Genomic DNA, 25,139 nt, shown 5'->3' on the forward strand with positions numbered 1-25,139 from the left:
AAAGGATCGAGAGGTGACCCGAGGAACTACAGACCGGTAAGTCTGACTTTGGTTCCGGGGAAGATGGCGGAAGCACTGATAAAAGACAGCATCGATGAGCATCTAGAAAGGAATAAACTGGTGAAAACAAGCCAACATGGCTTCTGCAAGGGAAGATCGTGCCTAACGAACTTATTGCACTTCTTCGAAGGAATTAACAAACAAATGGACAAAGGGTACCCCATAGACATTGTATACTTAGATTTCCAAAAAGTCTTTGGCAAGATACCCCATAACCGCCTACTACGGAAACTGAAGAACCATGGGGTGGAAGGAGAAGTACTTAGATGGATCAAAAATTGGTTGGCAGGTAGAAAGCAAAGGGTAGGAGTGAAGGGCCACTACTCGGACTGGAGGAGGGTCACGATTGGTGTTCCGCAGGGGTCGGTACTTGGACTGCTGCGGTTCAATGTATTTATAAATGATTTAGAAATGGGGACGAAGTGCGAAGTAATAAAATTTGCAGACGACACCAAACTATTTAGTGGAGTTGGGACCAAAGAGGACTGAGGATTTACAAAGGGATCTGAACAAACTAGAAGAGTGGGCAACGAAATGGCAGATGAAGTTTAATGTAGATAAATGTAAAGTCTTGCATGTAGGAAACGGAAACCCAAAGTATAGCTATGTGATGGGAGGGCAGGTAATGGGTGAAAGTACCCTAGAAAAGAACTTGGGGTAATGGTGGGCAGGACAATGAAGCCTTCGGCACAGTGCGCAGCAGCCTCTAAGAAGGCGAATAGAATTCTTGTTATTATCAAGAAAGGTATTACAACCAGAACAAAAGAAGTTATCCTGGCGTTGTCTCAGGCGATGGTGCGCCCGCATCTGGAGTACTGCGTCCAATAATGGACAATATGGATATGGCGATACTCGAGAGGGTTCAGAAAAGAGCGACGCGATTGATAAAAGGTATGGAAAACCTTTCATATGCTGAAAGATTAGAGAAACTGGGGCTCTTTTCCCTGGAAAAGAGGAGGCTTAGAGGGGACATGATAGAGACTTACAAGATCATGAAGGGCATAGAGAAAGTAGCGAGGGACAGATTCTTCAAACTTTCGAAAACTACAAGAACGTGAGGGCATTCAGAAAAATTGAGAGGGGACAGATTCAGAACCAATTCTAGGAAGTTATTCTTCACCCAAAGAGTGGTGGACACCTGGAATGCGCTTCCAGAGTGTGTGATAGGACAGAGTACGGTATTGGGATTTAAGAAGGGATTAAACGATTTCCTGAAGAAAAAGAGGATAGAAGGGTATAGATAAAAGATTACTATACAGTCCTGGACCTGATGGGCCACTGCATGAGCGGACTGCTGGGCATGATGGACCTCTGGTATGATCCAGCAGAGGCACTGCTTATGTTCTTATGTTGCGGTGGCAGGGGCCAGTGGTTATAGAAGATCTGGACCACTTTGCTCTTATGGCATGGCTTTTGAGCGCACAAAATTAGCTTGCAAGGGATACTCAAAAGTAATCATTGCTACTCTGCTCAAAGCCAAAAGGCCTACGACAGTCTCTGCTTATGCTAAGGTATGGGAAACATTTCAGCTCTGGTGCATTAAGGAGAGTGAGGAGCTGTTCTCTGCTCCTATCTCAGTGGTGTTAGCTTTCTTCCAGGCTGGTCTTGACAAGGGTCTTACAGTGGCATCCCTCAGAGTCCAAGTGGTGGGACTCTTGTTTCAGGGTTCAAGAGTATAATGTTTTGTTGGCATCTCATCTGGACATAATCAGATTCCTAAAGGGGGGGAGGGGCAGGGCACTGTGACTCAGGTTCCATCATGGAACATTAATGTAGTTTTGCAAGGTCTCAGTCAGGCTTCATATGAACCGCTGAAGGAAGCATCCTTGATGGATCTGATGCTCAAGACTGTTTTTCTTGTGGCTGTTACCGCAGCGAGAAGAGTCTTGGAGTTTCAGGCTTTTTTTGCAGAATGTCACACCTATATACTAGAAAAGATATTAGCAAGGTAAGAACCTAATCTTTTTTTCAGAGCCCCTGATATTTTCATAATTAAACTTAACTGAGGAGTGGAGGTGTGAGGCTTAAGGTGCGTCAAAGGTATCTAATACCCTTGCAGAAGTTCAGCAACTTAGGGCTAGATTCATGAACCTGCTCGATCCGGGCAGGTCCGATGAATTCTTGGAACAAAAATATGCAGATGGTCTGCACATGCGCTAGACCTCCAGGCCCGGCATAGATTTTTTTTTTTTTTTAAATAAAGTTTTATTGTGAAATAGAAATACAAGATAAAAGATACAGTATTCTGGGAACCAATACAACCAAAAACCAAAACACACGATGAAAGAGTCTACCGCGTGGTGTCTGCGTGGAGACAAATGAACCCAACCAAGCACCAACCCCCCCCCCCCCCAAGCACTCCAGTGTCAGAAATTCCTTTTTTTTTTTTTTTTCTAACTTAACGCCGACTCTCCTGCTCTCTCTTTTCAGCCCTGCTCTTGCTGCCCAGACTCTCCTGCTCTCTGCCACCTTCCCTGCAGTGTGAGCCTGTGGGTTTAAAGTGGGGTTGCACTATGGCGTGCGGCCCCGCTGTAAACCCGCGGGCTCACACTGCAGGGAAGGCGGCAGAGTCGCACTTCCTGCCTTCTCTTTCCTGCATCCTTTTTTGTTTTGAAATCGGCTTCAAAGCAGAGCTCAGGGCAGAGCAGGGACAGGAGCCCCACGATTCCCATAGTGCTGCAACCCTTTTCCGATCAGGGAAAGAGAGCAGGGCAATGGAGCAGGAGAGTCTGCAGAGATCTGTGCGACTGGTCCCCAGCAGTCGCTTCTATCTTTGATCGGCCAGCACAATTGATGTCCAAAATACAAATGGTGAATCGCGTCCCTGCCTACTTTGCATGCGTTGCCCTTCATTTGCATGCACGGATTTGAAGCGGATCGCTGGACAGGTTTGTGAATCATGCCGGAGGGCAATCTGGTCGCTAGGGGGTCGCAAACTTATCGGTACACGATCGGTTTGCTTAGTGAATCTTGCCCTTTATCAGAATGTTTTGCTGAGTTGGAGGTCATTAGATATTATCACTCAAAGTCTCAGTTGGAACCAGTTCTTTTTTCCCCCCCAAAAAAAGTGCCAGTACTCGTATCAAATTTAGTTATACCCACTGCATCCAGTCACAAAGTATATGAAAAGACAATTCAAATATTACACTGGTCACTAGAATATTTCACTTGTTACTGGAAAAATAGAACAGAAGGACTACGTCAGCAGAATACCTCCCCTCCCATATGTTACATAAACAGGACATGGATAGAGTTTCACCAAACACACACTAGAAATTAGAAGAACCCCTCAATGCCTGAGGAAGTTGCACCATCTCTCCCCTTACCTCAGGCTATAGATTGCCTGAAACCGCTGAAGGTTTTAAAATTTTAAAAATGTATAACATGCCCTCCTAGTCCCTAAGAAGACTGCTCAGAGTGGTTATAAGGCTTCTGCCATGCCCTAGCCATCATCTGTCATTTCTTTCTTGAATAGTCTCCTTGAAATGGGCAGTTCTCTTTTACTGAGGAGAAAGGTGTGTCTTATAAAATAATAATAATGATTTGTCTTTGAGGTAATATGGTGACCTTCACTTTACTCCATTCAGTTCTGAAGAGAGTCCAGGGTCTAAGACCAGGTCCTCTTCAGAGGACCGAGAAATTTCAAGTTGAATTCAAGTTAAGAATGGTTCAAACAAATAAAGGAAAACCTTAGTGATTCTCTTTTAAATCTTCACTCTTAATAAACAATCCAACAATGCAATAAAGAAATATATAGTGTTGTAGTAAGTATTGGAATGAGAAAAAGCTATAGATACCATAAGACCTCCAAATTATCGAGCATGCTATCTGGCAACTACCCCCTTATCCCCCCCCCCCCCCAAACCCCAAGAATTAATGTGGTGGTGTCTGCTGCCTTCTGAATCCATCCAGCATCCCTTCCTACTCTACCTCCACCTGCTCTTGATCATCTGGCAGCTGACCAAGACATAGTGTGCAATAGCAGATACTGGTCTAAAATGAGTGTGTGCACAGCCAAGGCCCACCGTGGAACCTCTTCTTGCCTTGAGAACAGTAAAACCTGGTACCTCTCACCCCGAAGGCGAGTTTACATTAGAAGGGTGGGATCCATCAGAGTTCTAACAGAACCACTCGGTCCCAGCCATGTGTATTTCCATTTTATTCTGTAGAATCTGCTGTCAGCCTGCCTCTGTTGCACGGTCTCTGTTTGGGCCTGCTGCCTGATGAAATAAAACAGGAGGAGGTGACAGGGAGGTAGGTCACTTGAGAGCTGGAGGCTGGAAGAAGAAAGAGTATTGATGGTGGTGAGGGGAGATGCATTTGTATGTGATAATGAATCCTGGGGTGGAACTTAACCCCAACAAAATGGTGTTGTAGGCTCTTCTTCTAGGTCTCACTTTTGATCCTAATTCTCTATCTCTCTGCTTAACCCTTTCCAATTCACTACTTTACAGGGACTGATTTTTATGATTTCTTCCCCTAACTGCTCATGAGCTGATTCTGTGGTTTCTGCTTCTTACCCCTTTTATTTTCTGGAGCTGATCCCCAATACTCTGGTAATGGAACATAAATAATGGCACAGTGTTATACAACCTTGACCAATACAAAGAAGAAAATGAAAACCAAAATGTAACTAGCAGTAAAAATAGGATGGAAACAGCCATGTTTTCTGGAATGCCGGTATTCCAATCCAATCTTTAGTTTTATATACTGATTTATCCATCGACTTAGTTAACAAATATTCATAGATCAAATAAAGAATGAGTGTAAATGACTTATGCCTGGCTGTACATGAAAGGTCATTCCAAGAGGTTGGGGCTAAAAGAGAAGTCACTTATTCTAATTTCTGAACTCGTATGCTGAAAGTCAAAACAGCTAGCAGGGCTCCCTGCCTAAAATGCTGTCGATCGCAGTGGTCACACCATACAACTTATCCTTCAAATACTGGGGGGGGGGGGGGGGGGGATTGTCATGCAAAGCTTTAAGGGTACAGTTCTATAAAGGGTGCTAAGGTGCCAAAAATCTATTCACAACAGCAGTATTGTATGATGGTATCTGAGCACCCAAATAGAGCAAGTAGGACTTTTTGCGTGCCAACATTTAAACTATCATGCATGTAAAGGGCGGATATAAATGTTAGCGCCTAAAGGTTGGTATTTAAATACGCTGAACTTACAGTATTCTCTACATTTTGTACGTGGTGTGACCTGCCCAGGCTCTGCCCCCATACACACCATCCTTGCAGTTATACCTTATAATGTTTTGGTGGTACTGTTAGAGCACCAAAAGGTGATAAATTGTCACCTGACTCATGGTGCACTATATGAAATTAGGGGGAAATGTGAACATCAGTGAGCTTTTTTTTTTTTATATTTATATTTTATTAAGTATTCAAACATAACACAACACAGAAACGCAGTGTTCAATGAAAGTAAGCAAATGAGTACAACATCTCAGTCCATAACAATTCCGTCCCCGTCACCCCACCCCCAACAACAGTAGTACACCAAATATAATAGAAATATTCCAGTCCAGTGTGTCGTATACCAATGGAGATCAAACATTCAGTAATTGACTACGGGCTCTAGGTGTCAAGGTATTCCAAAATGGCTCCCAGCGAGCACAATACGCTTTCCCCAGCACCATATCCCATGATGAAAAACACAGGTGTTCCATGGAGGCATGTTGTAACATCAAAACACGCCAATGTGCAAGGGTAGGAGAATCTGAAGAAATCCAACATTGAAGCATCACTTTCTTCCCCAGTAGTACCACACGATCCAGAAAACTGAGTCCCCCTCGGGGATGTTCTAGGAAGGGACTCCAAAATAAACAACATTACTGGGTTAAGTGTATAATGATAGCGCCACATAGCCGTAATGTGTTGATGGACATGTTGCCAAAACCGCTGCACCCTCACCAGGGTCGGATTTTCCTATAGGCTAACTAGGCTTCAGCCTAGGGCCTCAAGATCAAGAGGGGCCTACATTCAAATTGTTAGCAAAATTAAAATTACACTATTCTAAAAACAGTGAACACTAAAACACTGAACCAAAAATAAGGAGAAATTCTACGCTTCGAGATCGGAACCGGCTCCGGCCGCAACGGGGTGCCAACTCGGCTTCTCCCTTTCTTTTTCTCGCCCTGGGAGGAGGATCGGGGAGGGAAAGACGTCAATCTGGAAACAGCTGGGCAAAGCCAGCCCCATGGGGAGAGAGGCAAAATGTGGATCCATCAGGACAGGGCGGCCCGGACTGGCATCGGGGGTGGGGGTGGTTCAGTGGAAGGGGGATGGAAGGCAGGCAGGCTGGCATCGGGGGGTTCAATGGAAGGCAGGCAGGATGGCATCGGGAGGGTGGGGTGGGGGGGTTTCAGTGGAAGGGGGATGGGAGGCAGGCAGGCTGGCATCGGAGGGGGGTGGGGGGGTTAATGGAAGGCAGGCAGGCAGGATGGCATGGGGGTGTTCAATGGAAGGGGGATGGGAGGCAGGCGGGCATCGGAGGGGGGGGTGAGGTGAGGAAGGATGCACTGGGGGCACTATGGACATAGGAAGGTGCAATGTTGTGTGTTATGTTTGATTAGTTATTGTTACAAGTACTATATATGGTGCTGAGACTTTTTTTTATTTATTATCCGTGTCACATTTTTTATAAAGGTTAGTACCAATAACAACAGGTTTCATTTAACATATTGATATATATCACAGTAATGATGTATTTTATTATCTTGATCATGTAATTTACAAACTTAAAAATGGGAGGTGAAAGGGCCTCATAAGTGGAATAGTCTAGGGCAACAACTCTGGACATGGGCAGATTTTAGGAATTTCCAAAAACTAAACCTCAGGAGAAATCAGATCAGCACTAAACCATACTTGGCTGCTAACAACTTTTGTATTAAAATTAGAACTAACTAAGCTGTGACAATATTGCCTCTTCCAGTAATTTTGTAGAATAAATTTAGTTCAAATTTTTTTCCTTATGGCAGAAAAACTAATCCAATATTTGGTGCTAAGCATGCCACTTGGATAACATAACACATAGGACCACTGTTCCCTCTAAGTTGTGTGCTTGTGCGTGCACACACAACTTGCCGAACCCGCGCACACAAATTAAAATAGCGCGCACAAAAAAATAAATTTTTGCCTAAAATGATTTTCACTGCTAAAATGAAATGTTGCAGAAGACCAGCTGTTCCGATTTCCCATTTATCACATTTATTGAAGCGCTATAATATAAATTTTAAGTCATTCACGTGATTCCGTTATCTTTGGCAGTTGAACTTGACAAGTCACCTGCCTCATAGGGCCATAACCTATGGCCCATAGGATATGAAACACTTCCGATTCTTTGACTTCCTGAAGTTCTGCCATATTGTTTATTTCATTGAATCGTAGTGTGCAGCGTGGTACTGTGGTTGTATAACTGTATTCATTTATTAAATTGCAGCCAGATATATCTCTTAAAATGTCTAAACCGCGAATGGTGAAAAGTGTAAAATGCAAGAGAGCTGCAACAGCTTTTAGGTCTGAATGGCTTGAAGAAATTGTTGAAACGGAGACACCGGAATCTCGAAATACAATGCGTGTTCGACTGTGTGAAATATTTACCTATGACGAAGACGATGGAGTTGTGTGTTGTTATTGTCAAGATGCCAAAGCAACTTGAAAATTCTCTACTGGAAAAATATGGGATGATGTTTGGAAACTGGACTTTCTGAAACGCCATCTATCAAGTAAATCTTATACCGACAGTATTAGGAAACTCAGAAGTAAAAATCTGAATTTAAGAGGGGGACTGGTTAACATGTTGCTTGAAAGCCCAACCAAAAAAGAAAACAGGCAAATTAGTAATGAACAGAAGCGTTAGAGTCCTGATGAAATTAAGGTTCTTGTTGATAGTGTTGTGCTGGTCATTAAGATGAATATCTCAATGCTCTCTGTTCAAGATATCAATGAGCACATGGCGAAGTATGTTAGTGTAACTGATAGCTGAAGAAGCAAAAACTATGCGTTTGAATTTCTTGGAATTATCAATGGCATCGTGCAAGATGATCGTATGGCAGACATTAAATTAGCAACGTATCATACTTTAACTGTTGATGAAAGCACAGACATTTCTGTCAACAAGTACTTAATATTCTACTTTAAGTATCGGCCAGTCAATTCAAATGAGTATAGGACATCATTTGGTGGGATGCTACAGTTGGAAGCATGAGATGTTACATCAATAGTAACAGCAATTAGGGAATTCTATAGGAAACATGAACTTGACCTGAATAAAATGGTTATGTTCACCTCTGATGGTGCCTCTGTTATGTTGGGCAAAATAGATGGTGTTGTAGCCCAGCTGAGAAAAGACATTCCACATTTAGTGCAGCAACATTGTGTTGCACATCGGGAAGATTTGGGACTTTCTGATTCATGGAAAGAAGTAAAATTGATGAAAGAAGTAGAAACTGTAATGAGAACTGTGTACACGGTGTTCTGTCGGTCTTCTACTAAACGATGCAAATTTCAAGAAATAGCAGATGCATCTGAATGTGAATAAATTGCTTTCTGACCTCTGAATGAAGTTCGCTGGTTATCTAGACACTTTGCATTTAATGCAATTATTCGAAATTATGATCCCCTGTTAAAATATTGTGAAGAAGACAAAGATAATGATCCTATTGCAAAGTACTGCTATAAGAAGCTGAACAGTGAACAATTTCATATTACACTTGAAGTTTTGAATGATGTCTTATCAGAACTGGCTTCCTTAACCATGGCATTTCAAAAACATGGTTTGACACCATTGGAAGCTTATCATCTTGCACAGGGTAAATTGAACAAACTTCGAATGCAATACTTAGTTGACAAGGTTAAGTGGAGTGATAAAGTCAACAATCTTCTTGACAACAGGATGAGGTCTGGAGAAAAAGTTTCAGTGGATATTAATTCCATATTAACCTTCATCAACATCCTATCCTTCATCTGGGTGAAAGATTTCCTGAAAATGAAGTTGAGGAATGGTCTGCTTTTGACTGTACAACAATATCACAATACGACTTTGACTTCGGAAATGGACATATCAGATCTCTTTGTTTAAAGTATAAACAATTTCTTCTGGAGGAAAGTGTTATTATTCAGCAATACAATGACTTTAAATTCCTTGTTGCAGAAAAAATCAAAAGTAATCTGATAAACAGCTTTCCAGATAGGACGAAATTTGCATTTCAGAATGATCAATTTGCAGATTTAGCAAAATTGATTGACATTGGTGCCACATTCTTAGCATCTAGTTCAGATTGTGAGCGTGGTTTTAGTCTAATGAACAATTTGAAGACTAAACAAAGGAATCGTTTACATTTAGAGCATTTGGAAATGCTGATGTGTGTTAAGAGTCACCTTCAAGATGGAGGCTCAACAGATCTTGACAGAATTTATTTGGACTGGATAAATATGAAAGATCGCAGGGAAAAACTTTGAAAACTAAATTGCTGTTATTTTCTAAATTTTAAGTATAAAGTACAATGATACCTTATTTATAGGTAGCACTCAATGAAACATTTCAATGAAACATAATTTATGTTTATTGAAATGAGACTTTATGTTACATAAAGTGTAACTAAAATTACATTGTGTTTTTGTTAATTCAGACTAAACTCAAAGTCATGCCCATAACTGAACTCCGGGCCCTCTGGCAATCATTTTTATAGCGTACACAAATTTAGTTTTTCTTTAAAATGCGCACAGATGAAATTTTTTGCGCACACAGCCTATGAAAAATTAGAGGGAACATTGCATAGGACCTTGGCTCAGAAAGGGTATTTCCATATCTATGCCACTAGAAACAATCTTCAGTGACAGTGCTATATCTCTTACAGTCTTTTCAGTGGCTCAACCTAAAGCTTTGTTTCCCATCCCAACATCAGTATGGCTGGTACAGTGGCTATGTTGAAGTCATTACAGCCTTGTACATTTTGTATTCTACTGCTTTTAAAAATAGAAAACAAAAGAAAACCCTACAATTTAAATGTATCCAATTAGGAATCTGGTGTGGGTTATACACATCAGTTAAACAGAACAATTATATTTAACAGCAATGAATAATAGTTTTTGATTGGATAAGTATTTATACCCCTTGCCTCAAATACTTGTTAGAATGCCTTTTGCAGCAATAACAGACCAAAGTAATTTAGGATATTTGTTAACCAACTTTACACAGCTGGATAGTACTGTTTAGGCCAGGGGTGTCCAATGTCGGTCCTCGAGGGCCACAATCCAGTCGGGTTTTCAGGATTTCCCCAATGAATATGCATGAGATCTATTAGCATACAATGAAAGCAGTGCATGCAAATAGACCTCATGTATATTCATTGGGGAAATCCTGAAAATCCGACTGGACTGCAGCCCTCGAGGACCGACATTGGACACCCCTGGTTTAGGCCATTCATCTTAGCAGAATAGATTAAGCTTTTTCAGGAAGTTTGGGGATCATCTGTGGACTGCAGTCTTCAAGTCTTGCCCAAAGATTTTTTTTTTATTGAATTCAGGTCTTGGCTTTGACTGGGCTTCTCACACATTCACTTTCTTCTTGCTGAGCCACTCCATTATTGATTTTCTGCTCAAGATTATTGTCCTGCTGAAAGATGAAGATTCTCTCCAATTCTAGGTTGATGGCAGACTGGAATTGGTATTCCTCCAAGATCTTCCTGTATTTTGTACCATCTATTTTCTTCTGGATTATTTTAATGAGCATTCCTGGCCCCCTTTGCTGTATAACACAGTGCTACCACCATACTTTATTGTGGGAGTAGTATGCTTTGTTTTTGCAACACTTACCACATAGCATTTCCACTGTCAGGGCCAATGCAAGGATATTAGGTGCCTGAGGTGACTCCCCAGCATCGCATCCTCCTCAAATAACATTTAGAACCCCTATTCCCCCCCAAGTCAATCATTTCCACAATTATATTTATTCTAACAACAGATTGCCCAGAATGATGCCGTAAAAACATATAATTGGACATCATACCTTAAACTTTGTTTTGCTTTTATGTACATAATAATAAGGTGATATTTTACAAAGCTATTTCCACAGGCTCGTATAAAATTGTATTTTGATATACATGCATAAAAACTAGGCATACCACAAGAGTGTGCCTACTTTATGCAGTCTGGGCATTGGCATTTCTGAGGGCATGCTTTGGACAGAACTGGGATGGAATTGCATTGCATATGTGTTTGTTAGGAAATGTATGTTGTACATGCATAGGTTTATGCATTCAGAGCAGATATAAATTTGTGCAGGAGAATGCATGCACTCCTAGAGGTCAATGTAGAAGCCTATTTTATGGTTTTATTTCCTTAATTAAACTTCAAGACATTTCAAAACATCTCCAGCATATTCCAAAAATTTTATTACTACAACAATATGAATGTCTCAGTGGTGACCCAAAATTTAACTTTTTTTTTTTTCTTATCTTTTCCCACCTCCATTTATGTCTTTCCTCCCTTCCCTTTATTCCTCCCTTCCCTTTATTCCACTTAACCAAACCACAAAGATGTCCTTGGTTTTTTTAGGCTATGAATTACTCTATCAAATAGCTCATCTCCCCCACATATGCACCCCTTCTCCCATTTGATTTTCCAATCCCTTCCCAATCACCCTCTCCTCCCCCTCCCCCCCAGGTTATGCATCTGGCCCCTTTTTTCCATTATCTTTAATTGATGTAATGAGGCTTTTCAGTACTAGAAAGTATTTCAGTAGCATCCAAGTACAGTAAAACCTTGGTTTGCAAGCATAATTAATTCCGGAAGCATGCTTGTAATCCAAGGCACTCGTAAATAAAAGTTAATTTCCCCATAGGAAATAATGACGATTTGTTCCACAACCCAAAAACTTTAATACAAAATACTGTACTGTTGTGCGTGCTTCTGTCGTGCTTTTATTGTTCTCAAGTTGCGATGCTTGTGCTGCGTTTAGATGCACTCAGTGATGTTGTGCGTGCTTGTGTCACGCTTATATTGTGCTCAGTTGTGATGTTTGCTGTGTTCAGCAATGCGCGTATGTTGTATGTACTTGTACGTGGCACATGTCGACATGCTCATATTGCAAGACAATGCTTGTTGATCAAGTTAAAATTTTATAAAATATTTTGCTCGTCTTGCAAAACACTCGCACCAAGTTACTCACAATCCAAGGTTTTACTGTATTTAGAATAATTTATTTTTTATGCAATTTTGACAACATTAAATCAAGCAAATTATGCTTGTATGGAAATTGAGAAAAAATGTAACAGGTATAATTAACCACAAAAAACAGGGAGAAATGGAGGGAAGTATAATACAAAAATTCAAAAATATCACTCCAAAACAAAAGCACCACACAAGCCAAGAAAGCTAGATTATTACTTAAGCGAAAGAAAAGCCTCAGACAAACGGAGAGGTGTACCCACACTCTTCCACCCAAGCATCATAGGCAAAAAACTTTCACACAAGTTTAAAGTTAGCAGGTGGGAGCAAAAGAATAGCCAAGAATGATTAATGGTAAAAACCACTGAACACAAACAGGTCAGGCCGACAATCGTTTTGTGGCCGGTAACCACTGCTTCAGGGCCTTAGCGCCAAATCCAGGCTATCCTATAACACATAACACAAACCCAAAAGGTAAATGAAAAAGCTCACCTGCTGAAAGTTGAAAAAAAGCAAAAGCTCATTCAACTACTTACAGTACGCAGATCCTAACTGCTGCTTTCAACCAAAACTTCTAAAGCACTGTTGTGGGGCTTATAACCACGTCCAGCTCTGCTCCCTCCTGCTATCTTTAAACTTGTGCGAAAGTTTTTTGCCTATGATGCTTGGGTGGGAAGAGTGTGGGTACACCACTCCGTTTGTCTGAGGCTTTTCCTTCGCTTAAGTAATAAGCTAGCTTTCTTGGCTTGTGTGGTGCTTTTGTTTTGGAGTGATATTTTTGAACGGGTATAATTAATACACTTATTAAGGAAAACTGGGAACAAAACTCTAAAATGACCTCTCTTTTTTTTCATTTTTTAAAGTCCTCAAATTAGGAGATTTGATGATTATAAGGTGAGTAATAAAACAATATCAGAACAAGAGGGGCACGCATTATAGGCCCAATTCCTACACTGAGAGCTTCAACTAACAAATTGGTAGTGGAACACCATCCCTTCAGATTTATTTATTTATCTATTCACCACCCCAGCCCCCACATCTGTTACTTGCCATAAACCCCTTTCCAGTCAGTTCTCCCCTTCCCCCATCAGCATCCATTCCTTACCATGTCCTCTTTCAGACTGCTCTTCCCTCCCTCCCACAAACAGCAGCAGAAGCATCTTTATTTGCTACTGTACTGCTTTGCTCCCATCAGTAACTGTACCACCAACAGCACTGAAGGAAGTGTTGGCTCTTATATTTAAAAAGAATGGCTGTGCCAGCAGCAGTGGCAAGAGAGAGAGAATATGCCTACTGAATTGTGAAGGGCAAACTAGTGAGGCAAGCTTCAGTACCCTTGTTCTATGGCTCATTGACTTGTCTCTTAAAATGGCCCTGATTATAACTTTCAATAACTTTCTTCTGGTGTTCTTTCAGCAGCTCTGTGAATGGATGCTTTAGGTTCACTTCACTTCATACAACAGAAAAAGCTTGATTTTTCATCCAGGTGTATTTAATTCAGCTCAACTACTGCCTTTTTTAAATGAATGACTTGGCAAAGCAAATCTTGGAGCCAGGGATAACTCGGGTTTGCTGTGATAAAAGGATGTGAAGAGTTAACACATTCAAGACATTTTGGTTTCTTATTTTTAATTGCTGAATATTTTTAATGTTGCTCTTTCAGGTTGAAAGTGTAGCTTATATGGTGTAGATCAGATCAGTATGCATTTTATGTTGTACTTTTTAGACATCAGCTTCCGAATACTTTTACAAGGCATTGTAAGTGACTGAAGCGAGTGACCATTATCTACTGTGATGTAAGCAATATGTTGGGCTATTGGAGAGATTTTAGTGGTATCATCTTGCTCTAATCAAGGATAATCAATGGTCTAGATTAGCTTATTTGGGTGAGGGGGCAGTCCTAAGGCCATGTCTTGGAAATTGCTTTTAACCATGCCCTGTACACTTTGCCTCTGGGTAATAGCCTTACTTTTGATATGTGACAGGAAAAAAAACAACTATGCCACTACTGTATCTACCATTATATACATTCCTGTTTCCTGTGTGTAAGTGTTCTATATGTAGGCATCTGGGCCTTCATGCATAGTTCTGTGAATCCACAGATGCTCCTGGGCCTATCAGTTTGTAAAAAGTAGGTTCTCAGCACCCTTCTAAGGTGTTGCTGCCTGTATAGTATTTATACATAATATTGTATATATATATATAGATAGATGTTGTACATTATATTTACACATGTATACAGTGTATGTATGAAAAGATAACCTGTGCTACCCAGAATCCTCAGTGACTATATGGTTTTCCCCTTTTCCCTTTCTCCCATCCGCAAGCTCCCAAAAGTGTTCCCAATCTGTTAACAAAACTGTGGTCATTGTTTGCTGCTGTGTCATACTATGTAATGTATGTGGTGTGATTCCCAAAATAAAACTAAAGTGACGGTGGTTTAACTGATGGCATCATGTTTCAATAAAGTTAATTACAAGCAGGAAGAAAAAAAAGCCTGCTTTGAGTGATCTGTTTTTTTTCATTCTGTGACCAAGGAAAGGATGCTAGGTTTATAGTTTTCTGGTAATCATAGATTAATCTTTACATTAGCTTAAATACAGTTACCTGAAAGAGAGTGAGGAGAGAATTAATCTCTCTATACCTCCTTATAGTATGCCAAGGCACCACACTAGTATTACAGAAACATTTTCGCTTTTGCTATCCTTTTCCTGAGTTGCCCTCCTTGAGCTAGGAGGGAGAGAAATGTTTTTAAATTTACATTTTCACAAACATGAAATCAATAAAAGATAGACATAAAGTTTTAACAATAGTCTCCAAAATTACATAATGATACAACAACCAAACCAAAAAGAAAAAATATTGAAAGGAACTCCTTTTGTATGAGGAAAGACTAAAAAGTTTAGGGCTTTTCAGGTTGGAAAAAAGACGGCTGAGTTCTACAAAATCCTGAGGAGTAGAACGGGTACATGTGGATCGATTTTTCACTCCTTCAAAAATTACAAAGACTAGGGAACCCGTGATGAACTTACAGGGAAATAGTTTTAAAACCAATAGGAGGAAATATTTTTTCACTCAAAAAAGTTAAGCTCTGGAATGCATTGCCAGAGGATGTAGTAAGAGCTGTTAGTGTAGCTGGTTTTAAGAAAGGTTTGGACAAGTTCCTGGAGGAAAAGTCCATAGTCTGTTATTGAGAAAGACATGGGAAGCCACTGCTTGCCCTGGATCAGTAGCATGGAATGTTGCTACTCTGGGTTTTCTTTTGGTCAGGTACTAGTGACCTGTATTGGCCACCATGAGAATGGGCTAGATGGACCACTGGTCTGACCTAGTAAGCTATTCTTATGTTCTTAGGATTTTTTCTACTCTCCTGAATCTTCAATCTGTCATTCATTATTTACCAGCTTTTTACTACTTGCACGTACCTCCCTAGTTCTTCCATTCATACCTGTGTCTTATTCTTCCCCATCTCCTATTTCCAGTATTTCACTCACTTTCAAATTGTCAATTTCCACATTCTGTGTTCATTACTTCCCTAGCTTATTTTCTCTGCCTCTCACCCTTCCCTGTCATGCATCCCCTTTCCAGCTCCAGTCCCTTTCTTATTCCTTCCTTTATTCAGGTTCCCATTTTTCCTTTAAACTTATTTCCATCCTCTCTTACCTCCTTCAAAGATCTGCCCCCTTCCTTTGTTTCTCACTTTCTTCACAACTCTCTACCTTCCCCTATTATCCTTTGTCTCTGCATTTTCTCACATGCTTCAGAATTCCAACACTTCCCTAAACTAAGAAAACCCCAATATTACCAAACTAAGGGCTAGATTCACTAAACCTCCAAACCATGTGCGATCCGTTTCCATTGCATGCCGGCCGACCAATTCAGTAAAGGCCTGCATGCAAATGGGGACGATCGTTAACACACACCCTTATCCATAGCCAGAGCGATCCCCGCTCATGTGCACACCCTGACAGTAGTGACAGGAGAAGCAGGCCCAATCTCTCCTGCCTGCCCTGCTCTGCCCAGATCTCTCTAGCCTGCTCCCGGACTCTCCTGCTCTCTGTCGCCGTTCTCTGCAGTGCAAGCCCATAGTTTTAAAGCAGGAATGCACTGCGGGGAACGGTGGCAGAGAGCAGGAGAGTCCAGTAAGCAGGGAAGAAAGATCGGGGCATAGCAGGGCAGGCAGGAGAGCTTACACTAGACCCACACACTGGCCCGACACACCGGCACTGCCTGACACCCCCCACATCCCCCCAGGCCCCGATCTCTCCTGCCTGCTCTCTGCCGCCGTTCCCTGCAGTGCGAGCCCATGGTTTTAATAGCGGGCCTGCACTATGGGGCAACGGCGTCAGAGAGCAGAAGAGTCGGAGCGACACCCCCCTGAATTAACCACGACCGGCCCGCCCCAGGTTGGGCCCAGCCCGGCCCACCCACCCCGCCTAACTTTTAAATTGTTGGGAGCAGGAGGGGGTGCCCGGTCCCTCCTGCTCCTTAGGGCAAGGCTCCTCTTCAGGAGCAGGAAGGGGTGCCTGGTCCCTCCTGCTCCTAGGCTTCATCTTTGGGAGCAGGAAGAAGCGCAAAGTCCTCCTGCTCCTACACCCCTCGCCGGCCGCTGCGCAATAGCGGCCTTAGGCCATGCCCCAGCACATTATGTGATGCACAGGGCAGGGCCTAAGGCCTTAATTGGCTGAGGCGCCTCAGGTCCCTCCCACGGGAGGAGCCCTTGGTGCCTCAGCCAATCAGGGCCTTAGGCCCCGCCCTGTGCATCACATGATGCACCATGGTGTGGCCTAAGGCCGCACTTGCGTCGGAGGAGGCCTGGAGTAGGAGGGACTGACCACCCCTCCTGCTCCCAAGTTTAAAGGTACGGGGGTGGGGTGGGCCTGGCCCGGCCTGGCCAGCATCGGAGGAGGCCTGGAGAAGGAGGGTCTGATCACCCCTCCTGCTCCCAAGGAGTATAAAAGGTGCAGGGAGAGGGTGGCCCGGGCCAGACAGCCAGCCAGCTGGGCTAGCTTAGCTACAGGGAGGGAGTCATTTGTGGGGCATTGGCGTGGGAGGCGTTTATAACCACGGGCTGGCTGTGACTTTTTAAAAAAAGTTTAGTTTACTTTTGTAGCCCAGTGAGCCCGTGGTTTTAACCTTCTTTAAACCTGTGGGTTAAAACCACAGGCTCGTAGTGCAGGAAGGAGACAGATCGGGGCAGAGTAGGGCGGCATTCGGGGCGAGCAGGCAGGAGACAGGTCAGGGCAGAGCAGGGTGGTGATCAGGCAGGAGACAGATCAGGGAAGAGAGCAGGGCTTCTATGGAGCTGGAGAGTCAGAAAGATGTTTTCGACTGGTCTCCAGCAGTTGCTTCTTGGGTTGATCGGCCAACCCAGTCGGTTTTAAATTTTTGGTTGATGAATTGCGTCACTGTCCAATTTGAATGCGTTTTTCCTCATTTACATGCATGGATTTGAATCGGATCGAAGAAGAGGTTAGTGATTAGTGCAGGAGGGAAATTTGGTCGCAAAGGGGTCGCAAACCGATTGGTAGACGATCGGTTTGCTTAATGAATCTAGCCCTTAGAAAAGGTTCCCTGAACAAAAAAGTATCAGGCATAGAAACCTAGAAGTGAGAGCAATGGAATGTAAAATAAATACAAAGCATTATCACTAGAGGAAACCACTATATGCATAATAAAATAACTAAATTTGAAAATATTAGTGCCTATGGCACTATTTCAAAAATTCTAATGAAGGGCTATAATATAGACTAGATTTGAAAACATTAGAAATAATCCAACATTTGTATTGCTCTTCATTAACCCATTATCATATCTGTCTCATTGATCCTCAGCCGGGCCACCAACACTCAAATACTTTTCATAGTGCTTGGCTTTATGCTCCAAATCTTCAGTGGATCATTTGTATTATAACTTATTTTTGCTTTATATGTATACTTTAAATAAATATGTACTAAAAAGTACTTAGCTGTATTATGACGCTTCATGCGTGGGTAGAATCACCTCACCCATAGAACTCTAAGGTATTTTCAAGGCTACCACTCCCTAAAAAAGAGAAAAGCTTTATCTCTGTAAGTTGCAGCTAGTCATCAGTATATACATATCATTTTACTACAATTCTATAACATTCTATAAAACATCTCAAACCTCCATTTCTTACCTGCCTAATTTTAACCATTCAAACCGACCATAAAGTCTGGTGAAGAATGGCACCATTCCTCTTACTCTGTGAATTTAAACACACCCTGGCTCCAACTGCTGACGCTACGCTCATCCTACAGAACTTCAGCGTCTGTTATTTATTTAAAGTATACATATAAAGCAAAAATAAGTTATAATACAAATGATCCGCTGACGATTTGGAGCATGAAGCCAAGCACTATGAAAAGTATTTGAGTGCTTGGTGGCCCAGCTGAGGATCAATGAGCAGATATGATAATGGGTTAATGAATTCAAATGTTGGATTATTTCTAATGTTTTCAAATCTAGTCTATATTATAGCCCTTCATTAGAATTTTTGAAATAGTGCCATAGGCTAACATTAATAAAATAACTAAGCCATAAGAAGTTAAGAAAGCAATAAATGCACACAGGAGCTGAGGGAGACAGAGAAGTATATGGAGGAGACCTACAGGGATGTTGTAGAGAAGTCCCACCTCCAGTCTGGTAACCCCTATGCTGCCTTGGAGGAGAGAGGTCTCCTAAAAGGAGAGCATCACCCTGGTGAAGTAGGAAATAATACTTTAGCTAGGACCTGCCCACCAGGGGATGCAATATCCTCTCGCACCAAGGATGTGTCTCCAGGGGCTTCTGCCCAGGACAGAAAAGTTAGGACAGCGGATGTAGATGGTGATTCAATTATTAGGCATGTAGATAGTTGGGTGGCTGGTGGGTGTGAGGATTGCCTGGTCACTTCCCTGCCTGGTGTGAAGGTGGCGGACTTCACACGTCACATAGGATTTTAGATAGTGCTGGGGAAGAGATAGCTGTCCTGGTATATGTAGGTACCAATGGCATGGGAGGGAGGTTGTGGAAGCCAAATTTAGGCTTTTAGGTAGAAAGCTGAAAACCAGATCCTCCAGGGTTGTATTTTCAGAAATGCTCCCAGTTCTTTGCGTAGGATCCAAGAGGCAGGTAGAGCTCCAAAGTCTCAATGCATGGTTGAGATGATGGTGCAGGGATGAGGGTTTTAGATTTGTTAGGAACTGGGCAACCTTCTGGGAAAGAGGGAGCTTGTTCTGAAAGGACGGACTCCACCTTAACTAACGTTTAAAAAGAAGATGGAGCAGCTTTTAACTGAGATGGGGAAAGCCGATAGTTGCCCGGGAGCGGATGGGTCAGTGTGAGGTGTCCTTGGAGGATACTATGGAAACAGGATATTTAGGGAGTCCTAGTAGAGAGGTTCCGATAATGGTGAAAGAAAGCCAGGAGGGTTTAAGAGGAAGGCAGAGTAAATGACTCAAATTTTCTCTGTCTTCTCAGCAGCCTGTAGTTACAAGGAAAAAACACAATTTGAAGTGTCTGTAGGAAAATGATAGAAGACTAAAATATAAAATAAGAGAGTTAGAGTACATAGCACTGAATGATGAGATAGATATAATAGGCATCTCGGAGACCTGGTGGAAGGAGGACAATCAATGGGACACTGTGTCACCTGGGTACAAATTATATCGCAAGGATAGAGTGGATCAAATTGGAGGGGGTTGCGCTATATGTTAAAGAGAGAATTGAATCAAATTAAAAAAACATTCTGATAGCAGTGTGGAATCCTTATGGATAGAAATTCGATGTGTGAAGGGAAGGAATATAAAGGTTGGGTTATACTACCGTCCAAAAAAAATCTCAGGAAGGACATACAAAACTCCTAATTTTACTAATAAATTATGCCCTATTGGAAACCATAGGAGGGACCTACTTAGACACTACCAGGTCTACCCACTGCACTCATACAAAGACCTACTCATTCACTTAACACACAAAAACCAAGAAAAAAAAAGGAAAAAAAGTGGAGAAAAAGCCTCAGTTCATCTTCATATGGCAAAAAACTCCACTTATAAACAACCATTAAGCAAGGTCCAAAATGTATCAGTGAGAAACACTATAGTAGCCCTCGTAGGAACCACATAAAAAAAACTCTATCTAGCACGCCAAATTACAAAACTTCAAAAAAAATGGGAGTAAAGCAAGCAGCACATATATGAGTCTCAAACACAGTCAATGGTAAGCAGGAAAAAACAAACAAACACTTAGCTGCAGACGGTGTCCAGGTTGTCTTCCATGCATCCAAAAAGTGCAAGCCTGCCTGGCCCCGCAGCCACTCTTTCCCGACGGGGAAACCTCCGTTTTGCTGAGCTGCGTCAGGGGAATGATTCCAGCCTACTCCACCAGCAACTGTAGAGGCTCTCCAAGTGCTCCAACTGCTCACATTCACACACATAGAATGCTCACCATTGACTGTGTTTGAGACTCATATATGTGCTGCTTGCTTTACTCCCATTTTTTTAAGTTTTGTAATTTGGCGTGCTAGAGTTTTTTTGAGGTGGTTCCTAAGAGGGCTACTATAGTGTTTCTCACTGCTGAGTGAACTGATACATTTTGGACCTTGCTTAATGGTTGTTTATAAGTGGAGTTTTTTGCCATATGAAGATGAACTGAGACTTTTTCTCCACTTTTTTTCCTTTTTTTTCTTGGTTTTTGTGTGTTAAGTGAATGAGTAGGTCTTTGTATGAGTGCAGTGGGTAGACCTGGTAGTGCCTAGGTAGGTCCCTCCTATGGTTCCCAATAGGGCATAATTTATACTACTGTCCCCCAGGACAAAATGAGCAGACAGATGAAGAAATGTTTTCAGAGATTAGGAAAGCTGGAGAAATGGGCAACACTATAATAATTGGTGATTTCAATTACCCCAACATTGACCGGTTAAATGTTACATCGGGGAGTGCTAGGGAGGTAAAATTCCTAGTTGTCATAAATGACTGCTTCTTGGAGCAACAGGTCCAGGAACCGACAAGAGGGGGTGCTATTTTAGATTTGGTCCTTAGTGGAATGCAAGACTTGTACGGGAGTTAACTGTGTTGGGTACGCTGAGAAACATGATCGAATTTGAGCTGATACCGGGAGTAACGTCGCAAAAGAAATCTACTGTAGGGGCGTTTAATTTTCAAAAGTGTGACTATGACAAAATGAGGAAAATGGTTAAAAAGAAGCTAAAAGGATCAGTTGCAAAGGTTAGGACTGTAAACCAGGTGTGGATGTTATTTAAAAATACCGTCGTGGAAGCCCAAACCAGATGTATTCCACGTATCAGCAAAGGTGGAAAGAAGAGGAAATGAGAGACAGCGTGGTTAAAAGGTGAAGTGAAAGAGGATATTAGAGCCAAAAAACATCCTTTAAAGAATAGAAAAAGTATCCGAATGAAGAAAATAAGGAGAAACACAAGCACTGGCAAGTTAGATGCAAAGCATTGATAAACACGGCTAAGAAAGAATATGAAGAGAAACTTGCAAAAGAGGCAAAAACTCATACCAATTTTTTTAGGTACATCAGAAGCAGAAAACCTGTGAGGGAATCTGGGGGACCGTTGGATGACCAAGGAGTGAAAGGGGTGCTCAGGGAAGATAAGGCCATAGCAGAAAGACTGAATGAATTCTTTACTTTGGTCTTTAAGAACATAAGAACATAAGAAGTTGCCTCCACTGGGTCAGACCGAGGTCCATCTCGCCCAGCGGTCCGCTCCCGCGGCGGCCCATCAGGTCTGCGACCTGTGAAGTGGTTTCTGACCACTTCTATAACCTACCTCAAGTTCTATCTGTACCCCTCTATCCCCTTATCCTCCAGGAACCTATCCAAACCCTTCTTGAATCCTTGTACAGAGTTCTGGCCTATCACTTCCTCCGGAAGCGCGTTCCATGTGTCTACCACCCTCTGTGTAAAAAAGAATTTTCTAGCATTTGTTCTAAACCTGTCCCCTTTCAATTTCTCCGAGTGACCCCTAGTGCTTGTGGCTCCTCTTAGTTTGAAGAATCTGTCCTTATTTACTCTCTCTATGCCCCTAAGGATTTTGAAGGTTTCTATCATGTCCCCTCTAAGTCTCCTCTTCTCCAGGGAGAACATCCCCAGCATTTTTAACCTGTCAGCGTATGGAAAATTTTCCATACCTTTTATCAGCTTAGTCGCCCTCCTCTGCACTCCCTCGAGTACCGCCATGTCCTTCTTGAGGTACGGCGACCAGTATTGAACACAGTACTCCAGGTGCGGGCGCACCATTGCGCGATACAGCGGCATGATGACTTCCTTCGTCCGGGTCGTGATACCCTTTTTGATGATGCCCAGCATTCTGTTTGCTTTCTTTGAGGCTGTCGCACATTGCACCGATGGTTTCAGTGATGAGTCGACCATCACCCCCAGGTCCCTTTCCAGGTTACTCACCCCTAGCAGTGTTCCCCCCATTTTGTAGTTGAACATCGGGTTCTTTTTCCCTACATGCATGACCTTGCATTTCTCTACGTTAAAACTCATTTGCCACTTTTTTGCCCAGTCTTCCAGTCTCGTTAGGTCCCTTTGTAGGTCTTCGCAGTCTTCCGTGTTTCTAACCCTGCTGCAGAGTTTGGTGTCATCAGCAAATTTGATAACCTCACATTTTGTCCCCGTCTCCAGATCGTTAATAAATATATTGAATAGTAGAGGTCCCAGCACCGACCCCTGCGGAACTCAGCTCGTGACCCATTGCCAATCTGAGTATTGGCCCTTGACTCCAACCCTCTGTTTCCTGCCCGCTAGCCAGTGTTTGATCCATCGGTAGATATCCCCTTGCACCCCGTGGTTCCACAGTTTTTTAAGTAGCCGTTCGTGAGGTACCTTGTCGAAGGCTTTTTGGAAGTCAAGGTAAATGATGTCTATGGATTCACCCTTATCCATCTGACTGTTTATTCCCTCAAAGAAGTACAGCAAGTTCGTGAGGCACGACCTTCCCTTGCAGAAGCCATGCTGGCTCGCCTTCAGTTGTCCATTGTTTTCTATGTGTTCGCAGATTGTGTCCTTTACCATTGCTTCCATCATCTTTCCAGGAACCGAGGTCAAGCTCACAGGCCTGTAGTTTCCCGGGTCACCCCTTGATCCCTTCTTAAAGATGGGCGTGACATTTGCTATTTTCCAGTCCTCTGGGATCTCCCCAGTTTTTAGGGAGAGGTTACATATTTGGCGAAGTGTCTCTGCTATTTCGTTTTTCAGTTCTTTTAGTACCCTTGGGTGGATGCCGTCCGGGCCTGGTGATTTGTCGCTCTTTAGTCTGTCTATCTGTCTGTGGACATCCTCTATGCTTACCTCTAGTTGTACCAGCCTTTCGTTGTGTTCTCCGTTTATAATCACCTCGGGTTCTGGGATATTGGATGTGTCCTCTCTGGTGAAGACCGACGAGAAGAATTTGTTTAACCTTTCAGCTATCTCTTTTTCCTCCTTTATCGCTCCTTTCCTGTCTCCGTCGTCCAGTGGTCCCACTTCCTCTCTGGCTGGTTGTTTCCCTTTCACATACCTGAAGAAGGGTTTGAAGTTTCTTGCTTCTCCTGCTAGTCTTTCCTCATATTCTCTCTTTGCCTTCCTGACCTCTCTATGACATTCTTTCTGGTGTCTTTTGTGCTCTTCCTGGTTTTCCTTTGTTGGATCCTTTTTCCATTTCTTGAAGGATGATTTCTTGTCGCTTATCGCCTTTTTAACCGCAGATGTTAACCATGCTGGGTTTCTAGTTCGATTTTTCTTTTTGCACCCTTTCCTAAACCTTGGGACGCACAGGTCTTGTGCCTCGAGCACTATGCCTTTAAGCAGTGTCCAGGCTTCCTTTACGGTCTTCACCTTCCCTGAGTTGCTGCTGAGCTTTTTTCCTACCATTTTCCTCATGTCCTTGTAGTTTCCCTTTCTGAAGTTGAGTGCTGTCGTTTTGGTTCTTTTCACCTTTGATGTTCCCATGTTTAATTTGTACTGGATCATGTTGTGATCACTGTTCCCTAATGGTGCTATTACCACCACTTCCTTTGCGGGTCCTTCTAGCCCGTTGAGGATTAGGTCTAGAGTGGCATCCCCTCGCGTTGGTTCTGCGACCAGCTGCTCCATGAAACAGTCCCTTATCGCCTCTAGGAATTTAGTTTCTCTCGTGCAGTTTGAGTGCCCAATGTCCCAGTCTATTCCCGGATAGTTGAAATCCCCCATAACTACCACCCTTCCACTTTTGCACACCTGCCTCAGTTCGGCCTCCAGTTCCAGGTCGTTTGCTTCTGACTGTCCTGGTGGGCGATAGTACAATCCCAATTTGATGTCAGCTCCTACCCCTCCTGTTAACTTCACCCATAGTGACTCCAGACTGTCTGCCCTTGTTGTTGTTTCTGTTCTTGATGAAGGAATGGAGTCCTTTATATACAGTGCTATTCCTCCCCCCTTTTTGTGTGCTCTGTCCTTCCTGTAGAGTTTATACCCTGGAAGGGCCACATCCCATTTGTTGTCCTCTGTCCACCATGTCTCTGTGATTCCTATTATGTCTATGTCCTTATTTCCGGCTATAACTTCTAGCTCCCCCATTTTAGTCCTTAGGCTCCTAGCATTTGTATATAGGCAATTTAAGTCCCAGTTTGTTACCTTTTCTTTTGGATCTCCTCTTTACGGAAGAAGATGTAAGAGATCTACCTGAACTGGAAATGGTTTTCAAGGGTGATGATGCGGAGGAACTGAAAGAAATCTCGGTGAATCTGGAAAATGTACTGAGCCAAATCGACAAGTTAAAAGGTGATAAATTGCCAGGATGCATGGTATACCTCCCAGGGTACTAAAAGAACTCAGACATGAAATTGGTGATCTGCTGTTAGTGATCTGCAACCTGTCGCTAAAATTGTCTGTAGTACCTGAAGATTGCAGA

The sequence above is a fragment of the Geotrypetes seraphini genome, chromosome 2 (assembly GCF_902459505.1).
Source record: "Geotrypetes seraphini chromosome 2, aGeoSer1.1, whole genome shotgun sequence".
Lineage (NCBI taxonomy): Eukaryota > Metazoa > Chordata > Amphibia > Gymnophiona > Dermophiidae > Geotrypetes > Geotrypetes seraphini.